Source organism: Callithrix jacchus, chromosome 15, assembly GCF_049354715.1.
Source record: "Callithrix jacchus isolate 240 chromosome 15, calJac240_pri, whole genome shotgun sequence".
In the NCBI taxonomy this organism is placed as follows: Eukaryota; Metazoa; Chordata; class Mammalia; order Primates; family Cebidae; genus Callithrix; species Callithrix jacchus.
Window position 1 is genome coordinate 20,864,406 of NC_133516.1, and position 12,572 is coordinate 20,876,977.

Sequence of the window (12,572 nt, forward strand, 5' to 3'; positions counted from 1 at the left end):
TTTTGTTTTGAAATCTCATTTCTTTGACATAAGAATAACTACTGCTGCTCTTTTTTGTTTCCATTGGCATTAACTGTCTTTATTTATCTCTATATTTTCAGTGTGTGTGTCTTTACAGGTGAAGTGTGGTTTGTTGTTGTTGTTGTCAACAGACCATTGGGACTTTTTTTTAAATCCACTCAGCTATTTAGTGTCTTTTGATTGGAAAGTTTAGTTCCTTTACATTGTTTTATTTTTGATAAGTAAGAACTTATACCTGCCATTTTGTTATTTGTTTTCTGGTTATTTTCTGATTTTTAATCTTTTTTTTTTTTCATTTTTTCTGTCTTCCATTTAGCGAAGGTGATTTTCTCTGACGGGATTTTTTTATTTTTTCTGTACCTGTTGTATGTTTTCTGAAACTACCATGAGGCTTACAAATAATATCCTATTACCTATTGTTTTAACCTGATGACAATTTAACCCTGATTGCATAAACAAACAGGCAAATGGAAAACTAATAGAAAATGTACACTTAACAACTTTTCTCTACTTTTTAACTTCGTTATTTCTGTTTGTTTATAATATCTGAGTCTTGAAAACTTGTTATACTTATAATTTTGATTGGTTCATTTGTTAATCTTTCCACTCAACATTTAAGTAGTTTATACATCACAGTCATGGTCTTAAAATATTCTATTATTCTGTGGACCTGCTATTACCAGTGAGTTTTGTACCTTGGGAAGACTTCTGAAGGCGTTTCTTGTAGGACAGGCCTGATGTTGGTGAAATACCTCAGCTTGTTTTTCCTTTTTTTTCTTTTCTTTTTTTATCTCTGCCATTTGAGAGTTTGGTTATTCAGTGTCTTGTGGTAGTCCCGTTTGAATTAAATCTCTTGGTTTTCTATAACCCTCTTCTACTTGAATGTTAACATCTTTCTCTATGTTTGTGCAATTCTCTGTTATTAACTGAACAAACTTTCTAACCTAATCACTCTCTCTACTTCCTCTTCAAGGCCAATAATTCTTAGATTTGCCCTTATGAGGCTATTTTCCAGACCTTGTAGCCATTCTTTATTTTTTTCTTTTATTTCCTGTGTATTTTCAAATAGCCCATCTTTAAGCTCAGTAGTATTTTCCTTTTTTTTTTCCTCATGACAAAATCACTTTAATACCCTATCCTTCTTCAATCAAGAGATCGAAAGAAATGGCAAGGCCTGTATTTACAAAACTGATGAAAATCACACTGTAATAATCAGTGAACAGTAGAACTGCACGGGTCCGTGTTTCCAACTTTTCCCACCAAGATTCTACATCAAGGTAAAAAAAGATTCTTTTATACAAATCCAAGAAGGATGTGGACAGAGGTGCCAGCACAATTGTCAAAGATGGTGCACTGACTTACAACCACAGCTGGAGACAGGACATGGGGGAGGAGGGCAGAGTTCTCGAGAAAGCCCCCTGTGGAGAGGGTGGGTCAGTCGGTGGTGGATCACCGGTACCAATATCGCGCTCTGAAGTCATCGCTGCACGTCATGAACATGGGGTTGGTGGGCGAGTGCACTATGCAGCATACAATGTTGTTGTGCCCCAAAGAAAGCAGGTTTCTCCGCTTGGCTGTCCTCAAGTCCCAGCAGCAGAGACTGATCGTCCTCTCATCGGGCAGCAACACATAGTCCTCGGTGTGGGCAAACACAGCCTGTGTCCGGTGCACCTGGCGTCCACTCAGACCCGTACCCGTGTATCTGACCAGTGTTCGTCCCATTGATTTTTCCCAAAGTTTAGCTACAGAGTCTTTTCCACTTGAGAGAATGTATTTAGAATTTTTGAAAAAAATGGCAGACCAAACTTCAGCCCCATCATGTACTTTTTCAAAAGTTGTGATGCGAGGAGGACTCAAGATGGCGCTGTGAGAACAACCCAGGATTGGAGCTCTTCTCGTTGAATCCGCAAACGGTGAGTCAGAGCGGCATTTCCAGACTGATCTTTGTTGCCCACAGAATGGGGAAACTCCCAAGTATAAAAAAGACACGGGACGCCAGGCAGTAGGTCTGCCTGGCGAAGCCGGCAGCCGGGGCGGCGGCGGCCGGCTCTACCCAGCATCCCCACAGGGCGTGCTTGTCCGGGTGCCCTGTTGAACCGGCAACCTGAGACTTGAGAGGGCTGGACTTGAGACTGAATGAGACTTGGACAGTAGACCAGCCCAGGGGATTGCAGGGATTGGGATACCCAGTGGGACGAACAAAACCGCGATTTCAAACTATCCCGAGCAGACGGTCCGAGACGCTCTGTGGGGGAGGGGCGTCCACCACTACCGAGGCAACCCGCCCCAACTGAGATACACGCCCAGTGCTGATGCAGCCAGCCGTTGCCGAGGCAACCCGCCCCAACTGAGATACACGCCCATTGCTGACGCAGCCAGCCGTTGCCGAGGCAACCCATCCCTACTGAGATACACGCCCACTGCTGACGCAGCCTGCCATTGCTGAGGCAACACACTACAACAAAGAGACTCCGCCGCAGGGCGTGGCGGAGACCACAGCGGAGCCGGCAGGAACAGCGCGAATCACACAACAGCAGGGCGGAGCCTCGGCAGCCAAACAGTGGCTAGTCTGCCTTCTAGCTGGGCAGGACACCTGATCGGACATCCAAAAATAAAGCCCAAACCCCTCAACACAGAGCATTTGAGAGAAAAAAAAAAGGGTTTTTTAATGAGCTGTGTTGCAGCAGAATAAAACTTAGCAGCCTAACAGCCCTGAATGAACAACAGAGTGCACAGCTCAGCAATTAAACCCCTATAAAGTACAAACTGTCTCCTCAAGCAGCTCCCTGACCCCTCTATATCCAAAAGACTGACATTAGGCAAGTTTCAATAGCTGAATTGACCAAGCAGAAGAAAGAATATCTGAAGTCGAAGACCAACTCAATGAAATAAAACGAGAAACCAAGATCAGAGAAAAAAGCGCAAAAAGGGATGAACAAAATCTCCAAGAAATGTGGGACTATGTGAAAAGACCTAAGCTACGTTTGATAGGTGTACCAGAAGGGGACGAAGAGAATGAATCCAAGCTGGAAAATACTCTTCAGGACATCATCCAGGAAAATTTCCCCCACCTAGCAAGACAAGCCAACACTCAATTGCAGGAAATACAGAGAACACCACAAAGATATTCCGCAAGAAGAGCAACCCCAAGGCACATAATCGTCAGATTCAACAGGGTTGAAATAAAGGAGAGAATACTAAGGGCAGCCAGAGAGAAAGGTCGGGTCACCCACAAAGGGAAGCCCATCAGACTCACAGCAGATCTCTCGGCAGAAACACTACAAGCCAGAAGAGAGTGGGGGCCAATATTCAACATTCTTAAAGAAAAGAACTTTCAACCCAGAATTTCATATCCAGCCAAACTGAGCTTCAGAAGTGAAGGAAGAATAAAATCCTTTGCGAACAAGCAAGTACTCAGAGATTTTGTCACCACCAGGCCTGCTTTACAGGAGCTCCTAAAAGAGGCACTACACATAGAAAGGATCAATCAGTACCAGCCATTCCAAAATCACACTGAATGCTAAAGAGCTTCAACATAATGAAGAATCTACAACAACTAACAGGCAAAACAGCCACTTAGCATCAAAATGGCAGTATCAAATTCACACATAACAATATTAACCCTAAATGTAAATGGACTCAATGCACCAATCAAAAGACACAGACTGGCAAATTGGATAAAAAATCCAAAACCCATCAGTGTGCTGTATCCAGGAAACCCATCTCACATGCAAGGATACACAAAGGCTCAAAATAAACGGATGGAGGAAGATTTACCAAGCTAATGGAAAGCAAAAAAAAGCAGGAGTTGCAATTCTCATCTCTGATAAAATAGACTTTAAAGCAACAAAGATCAAAAGAGACAAAGAAGGCCATTACATAACGGTAAAAGGATCGATACAACAAGAAGAGCTAACGATCCTAAACATATATGGACCCAACACAGGAGCACCAAGATACATAAGGCAAGTTCTTAATGACTTACAAAAGGACTTAGACTCCCACACAATAATAGTGGGAGACTTTAACACTCCACTGTCAATACTAGACAGATCAACCAGACAGAAAATCAACAAGGATATCCAGGGCTTGAACTCAGACCTGGAGCAAGCAAACATGATAGACATTTACAGAAATTTCCATCCCGAATCCACAGAATATACATTCTTCTCAGCACCACATCACACCTACTCTAAAATTGACCACATAATTGGAAGTAAAGCGCTCCTTATCAAATGCAGAACAGCTGAAATTATAACAAACAGCCTCTCAGACCATAGTGCAATCAAGTTAGAACTCAGAATTCAGAAACTAACTCAGAACCTCACAGCTTCATGGAAACTGAACAACTGGCTCTTGAAGGTTGACTGGATAAACAATGAAATGAAGGCAGAAATAAAGAAGTTCTCCGAAACAAACAAGAATGAAGACACAACATGCCAGAATCTCTGGGACACATTTAAAGCAGTCTCTGGAGGAAAATATATAGCAATAAGTGCCCATATGAGAAGAGTGGAGAGATACAAAATTGACACCCTATCATCAAAATTGAAAGAGCTAGAAGAGCAAGATAAAAAAAAACTCAAAACCCAGCAGAAGACAAGAAATTACTAAGATCAGAGCTGAGCTGAAGGAGATTGAGACACGAAAAACCCTTCAAAAAATCAATAAATCCAAGAGCTGGTTTTTTGAAAAGATCAACAAAATAGACAGACCACTAGCCAGATTGATTAAAAATAAAAGAGAGAACAACCAAATAGATGCAATAAAAAATGATAAAGGGGAAATTACCACAGATTCCACAGAAATTCAAACCATCATCAGAGAATATTACAAACAACTATATGCGCATAAACTAGTAAACCTGGAAGAAATGGATAAATTCCTGGATTCCTGTGTCCTCCCAAGCCTAAACCAGGAGGAAGCTGAAACTATGAATAGACCAATAACAAGGTCTGAAGTCGAGGCAGCAATTAAGAGCCTACCTCACAAAAAAAGCCCAGGTCCAGACGGGTTCACAGCCGAATTCTACCAGACACACAAGGAGGAGCTGGTACCATTCCTTCTAAAACTATTTCAAACAATCCAAAAAGAGGGAATCCTTCCCAAATCATTTTATGAGACCAACATCATCCTGATACCGAAACCCGGCAGAGACCCAACGAGAAAAGAAAACTTCAGGCCAATATCCATGATGAATATAGATGCAAAAATCTTCAATAAAATATTGGCAAGCCGATTGCAACAGCAAATCAAAAAACTTATTCATCATGATCAAGTAGGATTCATCCTGGGGATGCAAGGCTGGTTCAACATACGCAAGTCTATCAACGTAATTCACCACATAAACAGAACCAAAAACAAAAACCACATGATTATCTCAATTGATGCAGAGAAGGCATTTGACAAAATTCAACAGCCCTTTATGCTAAAAACCCTCAATAAACTCGGTATCGATGGAACGTATCTCAAAGTAATAAAAGCTATTTATGACAAACCAACAGCCAATATCATACTGAATGGGCAAAAACTGGAAGCATTCCCTTTGAAATCTGGCACTAGACAAGGATGCCCTCTCTCACCACTCCTATTCAATATAGTACTGGAAGTTCTAGCCAGAGCAATCAGGCAAGAAAAAGAAATAAAGGGTATTCAAATAGGAAAGGTGGAAGCCAAATTGTCTCTATTTGCAGACGACATGATAGTATACCTAGAAGACCCCATTGCCTCAGCCCAAAAACTCCTGAAACTGATAAACAACTTCAGCAAAGTCTCAGGATATAAAATCAATGTGCAAAAATCACAAGCATTCGTCTACACCAATAACAGACTTAAAGAAAGCCAAATCAAGAGCGAACTGCCATTTGCAATTGCTACAAAAAGAATAAAATACCTTGGAATACAACTCACAAGGAACGTAAGGGACCTCTTCAAGGAGAACTACAAACCACTGCTCAACGAAATCAGAGAGGACACAAACAGATGGAGAAACGTTCCATGTCCATGGTTAGGAAGAATTAACATCGTGAAAATGGCTATACTGCCCAAAGTAATTTACAGAATCAACGCTATCCCCATTAAGCTACCATTGACTTTCTTCACAGAACTGGAAAAAAACACCATGAACTTCATATGGAACCAAAAGAGAGCCCGCATAGCCAAGTCAGTTCTAAGCAAAAAGAACACAGCGGGGGGCATCACACTACCGGATTTCAAACTATACTACAAGGCTACAGTAATCAAAACAGCATGGTACTGGTACCAAAACAGAGATATAGACCAATGGAACAAAACAGAGGCACCGGAGGGAACACAACATACATACACCTATACAATCTTTGATAAACCTGACAAAAACAAGCAATGGGGCAAGGATTCCATGTTTAACAAATGGTGTTGGGAAAACTGGCTAGCCATGTGCAGAAAGCAGAAACTGGACCCCTTCCTGACACCTTACACTAAAATTAACTCCAGATGGATTAAAGACTTAAACATAAGACCTGGCACCATAAAAACCCTAGAAGGAAATCTAGGCAAAACTATCCAGGACATAGGAGTAGGCAAGGACTTCATGAACAAAACACCAAAAACATTGGCAACAAAAGCCAAAATAGACAAATGGGACCTAATCAAACTCCACAGCTTCTGCACGGCAAAAGAAACAGTCACTAGAGTGGATCAGCAACCAACAGAATGGGAAAATATTTTCGCAGTCTACCCATCTGACAAAGGGCTGATATCCAGAATTTACAAAGAACTCAAGCAGTTTTACAGGAAAAAAACAAACAAGCCCATTCAAAAGTGGGCAAAGGATATGAACAGACACTTTACGAAAGAAGACATATATGAGGCCAACAATCATATGAAAAAATGCTCATCATCACTGGTCATCAGAGAGATGCAAATCAAAACCACATTGAGATACCATCTCACGCCAGTTAGAATGGCGATCATTAAAAAATCTGGAGACAACAGATGCTGGAGAGGATGTGGAGAAAAAGGAACACTTTTACACTGTTGGTGGGAGTGTAAATTAGTTCAACCATTGTGGAAGACAGTGTGGCGATTCCTCAAGGCCTTAGAAATAGAAATTCCATTTGACCCAGCAATCCCATTACTGGGTATATATCCAAAAGACTATAAATTGTTCTACTATAAGGACACATGTACACGAATGTTCATTGCAGCACTGTTTACAATAGCAAAGACCTAGAATCAACCCAAATGCCCATTGATAATGGACTGGATTGGAAAAATGTGGCACATATACACCATGGAATATTATGCAGCAATCAGAAATGATGAGTTCCTGTCGTTTGTAGGGACATGGATGAATCTGGAGAACATCATCCTCAGCAAACTGACACAAGAACAGAAAATGAAACACCGCATATTCTCACTCATAGGTGGGTGACGAAAAATGAGAACACATGGACACAGAAAGGGGAGTTCTAAACACTGGGGTCTATTGGGGGGAAAAGGGGAGGGCCAGTGGGAGGGGGAGGTGGGGAGGGATTGCCTGGGGAGAAATGCCAAATGTGGGTGAAGGGGAGAAGAAAACAAAGCACACTGCCATGTGTGTACCTACGCAACTGTCTTGCATGCTCTGCTCATGTACCCCAAAACCTATAATCCAATAAAAAATTAAAAAAAAAAAAAAAAGAAAATGGATAGAGCTCAGGAACAGACAAGTAACAGAAAAAACATAGCTGTCCATTTAAAAACATTGATAATCGCTGAGCCTAACAAAAATCGTGAAAATACAGTTTTTAAAACAATAAAAAAATAAAAAACAGTTGTGATGCATCGATTTGAAACATCACAACTTTGATCCCATAATTTGATGCAGCCATCCTTGCTTCCAGTTATATACATATTGGCTCTAGAATTGTAATTAACGGAACATATAGCATCAGTGTATTGATCTTGAGGATTGCAAGAGACAAAGCATTGAAAGGTGTTGATATCATATAGACGAAGAGTAGGATGCTGAGTTCCAACAAGTATAAAGTCTCCAGAAGGATGAAAAGAGATGGAGCGTAACATTTCAGCTTCCTGAATGTATTTGAAGGCTCTTTTTGCTGATGGTTTGGAATAATCAAATAATTTAAGAGTATAATCCCTTGAACCAGAAGCCAGAATCTGTTCTGTTGGGTGGAAAGCGAGGCATGTGACTTCATCCACATGGTCACAAAGAGTTCGAATCACTGGGCGGTTTTCCATATTTTGTTGTGCGGTCTCATTCATCATGACCTCTATTGGCATGGCACTTTTGGCTAAGATCCTCTCTGTGTCAAGTATCTTTATCGAAGCATCAACAGACCCAGTAGCTATTAACTGTCCATCTCTACTATAGGTATCTACATGGCATGGTCCCTTATGTGATGTGACATAGCATGTTTCATACTCAGAAGCCTCTGGGGACATAGTCTGGACCTCTGCATCAAATTCCAGGTCAATTCCTTTGCCAGGGGCAACAGTATCTGAACGACCAATTGCATACTGCACTGTGGTGTCATCATTTTCCATTCCTAGTTTGATGAGATGCAGGAGCTGCTCCGCGGGTGCACAGACAGACTGAGGCTTGATTTCATTGATCAGGCCATTGGCGATGCTGACGTGGCTGTCATACAGCAGCTGGCTAATTATCAGCTTGTAGAGCTGCTGGCAGTCCTTCACGCCCAGTTTGGTTCTGTACATCTTGGAGAAGAGGAAGACAGTTTTCCTGCCAGCAGCTGGTCCGGTTCTCTCGGTCTCCTGCTCTCTCCTGGGAAAATGGAGGCGCGAATAGTATTTTCCTTTACTTGATCAATTCCGCTGCTAAGCGACTCTGATGTATTGTTCAGTATATCGACTGCATTTTTCAGCTCCAGAATTTCTGCCTGATTCTTTAAAATTAATTTGATGTCTTTGTTAAATTTATATAATAGGATTCTGAGTTCTTTCTCTGTGTTATCCTGATTTTTTTGTTTCTTCAAAACTGCTGTTTTGAAGTCTTCATCTGAAAGGTTCTTCAGTCTCTGCCTTTCCTGGATAGACCACTGGTACCTTACTTAGTTGGTTTGGTGAGGTCATATTTTCCTGGATGTTCTTGATGCATATAGATGTTCACTGGTGTCTGGGCATTGAAGAGTTTTGAATTTATTTTAGTCATGATGGTCTGGGCTTCTTCGTATTATCCTTTCTGGGAAGGCTTTCCAGGTATTCAAAGGGACTTGGGTATTGTGGTCTAACTTTTCAGTCACAGTAGCTGTATCTGCATTAGCAAACACTGCAAGCCCAGTAATCATGTGGCTCTTGCTGACTCATAGAGGTATCACCTTGTTGAACTTGGGTAAAATCTGGAATAATTCTCTGGAGCACCAAGCAGAGACTTTTGTTCTCTTCCCATACTTTCTCCAAAACAGACTCTCTCTCTCTTTCTCTGTCCTGAACTACCTGGTGCTAGGGGAGGGAGTGACACACACAAATACCCCTGTGGTTGCCACAGATCTGAAGCCAGCCCAGCACTGGGTCTTGCTGATGGCCCCTGGTAACCACTGCCTGATTACCACCTATGTTTGTTCAAGGCCCTAGGGTTCTACAATCAGCAGGTGATGAATCTAGCCAGGCTTGAGTCATTTTCTTCATGCCTTTGAGCTCCCTCTCTTCTTGGGCACGTGCTGTCTTAGAACCAGAGCCTAGAATTGGAACCCTTAGGAATCTACCTGATTCTCTATTCCAATGTGGCTGAGCTGGTATCAAAACCACAAATCATAGTTCCTCCCATTCTTGTCTCCCTTTTCCATAAACAGAGCGATCACTCTTCATGGCCACCATCATTCCATGCCCACAGTGAATACTGCCTGCCTACAACCAATGTTTATTCAATGACCAAGAGCTCTTCAGTTAACCTGTGGTAACAGCTGCCAGGCTTAGGACACTGCCTTTAGGGTAGTGGACGCCTCACTGGCCCAGGGCAGGTCCAGAAATGTTGTTCTAGAGCCAAGGCCTAAACTGGGGACCTCCAAAGCCTGCTCGGTGTTTTCCCTTACTGTGGTCAAGCTGGTATATAAGCTGACTTTTGGTTCTTATGAAGGTGCTTTTGTGTGGATAGCTGATGAATTTGGTATTTCTGCAAGGAGGACAATTGATGGAGGCTTCTAGTTGGCTATCCTGCTCCACTTCCTACATAGATAATTTTAAATATACTAATAACCACGTTTAAAAAAAAGTAAAAAGAATTGGTGAAATCCATTTCAACAATATATTTAATTAAGCTCAATCTATCCAAAATATTACCATTTCAACATGTAACTGCTATAAATTCATTACTGAGCTAGTTTACATTTTTTTCATACTGCATATAATAAAAACACTATGTATTTTACCCTTTAAGCCTGTCTCAATTAGAGCAAGTCACACTTCAAGTCCTCAACAGCCACATGTCGCTAGTGGCTACTGTATTAGACAGCACACATCTGTATTGTTGAATTGTGTAACTGTGGACTTGGATGTGTTTATCCAAATTAGCTATTAAAAAATCTTTGCAATTAACTTACCCTTATCCCTTCATTCAACTTATGCTAAGTATCTGCATTAGTTTCCAATGTCTCTTTTCTTTTTAGCAGATCACCTCAAATTTAGTGACTTTAAGCAACCCAACTTTATTATCTTACAGTTTTGGAGGTCAGAAATCTAAAATCAGTCAGCAAGGCTGTATTCCTCCTGAGGGCTATAGGAGAGAATCAGTTTCTTGCCTTTTTCTGTTTCCAGAAGCTGCCTTTTTTTTTTTTAGTTTGTGGAAGCATCACTCTAATCTCTTCTCCCATTGCCATGTCTCCTCTGACTCTGTCTCAAATGCTCTCCTCTCATAAAAACCTTGGTGATTTGGTACCAGTACCATGCTGTTTTGATTACTGTAGCATTGTAGTATAGTTTGAAGTCAGGGAGTGTGATGCCTCCAGCTTTGTTCTTTTTGCTTAGGATTGTCTTGGCTATGTGGGCTCTCTTTTGGTTCCATATGAAGTTTAAGGTGTTTTTTTCCATTTGGGACATGGATGAATCTGGAAACCATCATTCTCAGCAAACTGACACAAGAGCAGAAAATCAAACACCACATGTTCTCACTCACAGGTGGATATTGAACAATGAGAACACATGGACACAGGGAGGGGAGCATCACACACTGGGGTCTGTTGCGGGGCATAAAGGAGGCACAGCGGGGGTTGAGGAGGTTGGGGGGATAACATGGGAAGAAATGCCAGATATAGGTGTTGGGGGGATGGAAGCAGCAAACTACCTTGCCATGTATGTACCTATGCAACAATCCTGCGTGATCTGCACATGTACCCCAGAACCTAAAGTACAATTAAAAAAAAAAACCTTGGTGATTATGCTGGGCTTACCTGGTTAACCCAAGACAACCTACCATCACAAGATTCTTAATTTAGGGCCGGGCGCAGTGGCTCATGCCTGTAATCCTAGCACTTTGGGAGGCCGAGGTGGGTGGATCACCTGAGGTCAGGAGTTCAAGACAAGATCCTTAATTTAATCCCATCTGCAAAGTCCCTTTTGGCATGTAAGGAAATATAATCATAGATTTTGTTGACTAAAAAACGGGCATATTTAGGGGAGTACCCGATCTGTTCAAGGCAAGAGTAAGTCTAGAAAGTTGTCCAGGAACTAATGTATAGTATTGTAAGTTCTAGCTCAAGGACCTAGGGTTTGGATTCAAAAAATGACCATGTCTTTCATGTACTCCTTTGCCACAGACGTGTCTAAAATAATAAGATGATCTCTCATTTTGTGATATGCAGTCACTCATCAAAACGTTTGCCTTTAATAATTAGTCATGGACAAATGTGTCAATTTGCAAATTTTGTTCACTTTATGCAACTCTGCTTATTTTGGCTGTTTGTACATGCAGTTTCATACTTTGTCTGTCTTCAGCCACTCCAACTCTAGTATCTCTTTCTGTCTCACTTCTTTTTTCATGAGACCTCATTTGATTCTTCAAATGTGCCCTATTTTCTCCAACCCAGGACCTTTGCATATGTCTTCCTTTTTGCCTGAAGTACTCTTTACCTCCCTCTTTAACTAATAATGGTTTTAAGACATTTTTAAAGGCATAGAAACAATTAATTTTTCACCTTGTCTTTCTCTTTCTTTTGTTGAAGTAATCATTAGATTGAACTGATCATTCCTGTGTGTGTATGTTAAGGAAACATAAAGCAGAGACCTCTTTCCAGCAAGTTACAGAATCTTAAGAGATGTTTTCATCACTCCAAGCCAGTCAGAGACAAGCAACTGTTGCTAGATAACTCTTCTGCAAAATGAACCGTGTATGAGTTCAGACATTATGTAGGGATCTCAATTCCAATTCTTCATTGTATGTGAGTATAAAAGGCCTCCTCTGCTTTCTACATGTGGGCAACAGAGAAGAAGCCCTAGAAATATAAAGCCCACCGTATCTGATGGCAAGGTTAGCTTCTGTTTACACTGTTTTGTGTTGTATGTTTTCCTCGCATTTCTGCTTTGTGTTGTGTTTTGTCCTTGCATTTCTCTCCCTC

The 12,572-nt window shown here is 41.3% G+C and overlaps 1 pseudogene; it reads right to left on the reverse strand.

The window, feature by feature from the left end:
* Positions 1 to 1,455: 1,455 nt before the first annotated feature.
* LOC100395529 (cleavage stimulation factor subunit 1-like) lies at positions 1,456 to 8,721 on the reverse strand (annotated as a pseudogene).
* Between the last annotated feature and the right edge of the window lie 3,851 nt (positions 8,722 to 12,572).